This window comes from Triticum aestivum, chromosome 2B (genome assembly GCF_018294505.1).
Source record: "Triticum aestivum cultivar Chinese Spring chromosome 2B, IWGSC CS RefSeq v2.1, whole genome shotgun sequence".
In the NCBI taxonomy this organism is placed as follows: Eukaryota; Viridiplantae; Streptophyta; class Magnoliopsida; order Poales; family Poaceae; genus Triticum; species Triticum aestivum.
Genome location: NC_057798.1, coordinates 278,171,708 through 278,172,675, shown reverse-complemented (window position 1 = coordinate 278,172,675; position 968 = coordinate 278,171,708).

Here is a 968-nt window from a genome sequence, read left to right as displayed (position 1 = left end):
GAGAGAGAGAGAGAGAGGAGGATGGAGTTCGTAGAAAGAGAGTGGTTGGCGTCCCTTTTATGGGCGATGCCGATGCGGTTCAGGATCCGCCATAGCCGTGGATTTTAACTTGTTGGTACGAAAGCAAAACTGGCTCGGGCCGAGGTGGGGCGGGGTGGGTTGGCTTGGGTCGAAAGCTTTTGTTGCTCGCCTGTCGGGGCTTCAATGGAATGGTTAAGGTTGACGTGCAGCGGATGGAGTTAGCAGCGAGCGCCTCCCGACTGGTAGGCCTACGCTACGCACGCATGCAACGGCGCTGTCGCGCAGCCATTGCCAAGCTTGAGCGCCTCTAGTGTACGCTATCTTGTCTCTCGTTTTAACATCCTTCACGTTTTGCCGAAAAAAAAAACCATCCTTCACGTTGCGCTACGCTATTTTTTTTTTTGAGTCTCGTTGCGCTACGCTATATGGAACATGGACCGTGCGTGGTGCGACAAGGTGAAGGCTCAAGGATTTATTTTTCTTTCCGATAAATACATCCTACGGTTTTAATTCATACGTATATATTACTGCCAAAGAATTACACAGGTGAATACTAAATGTATTTATAAACTTTGTCAACAGCTAATATATTGCAGGATTTTAGGCATTAAAAATAGAATGGATTTCAGTTGCACCCTCAGTCAAGGATGGCACGAATGAAAACATACCAAATTTAAAGGTTTTCTCATCAATGTACCCAATTTAAACACTGAATTAACATGATATGCCATGTTTTACCATCCTCCACTCCCATCGCTCATCCGCTCGGTTTTTCAGGGGTTCATCTACCCAAGTTGATACGGCACGCAGCTCACATGGCCAATGACTAAGATGTCACATGAATTATATGGAGGTTCGGGCGTGGACATCCATAATTCAGTTACATCGCCGGTCCCTAGAGCCGCACATGTTCAAATAACAGAAAGATAAGGAACGATCACCAGAGT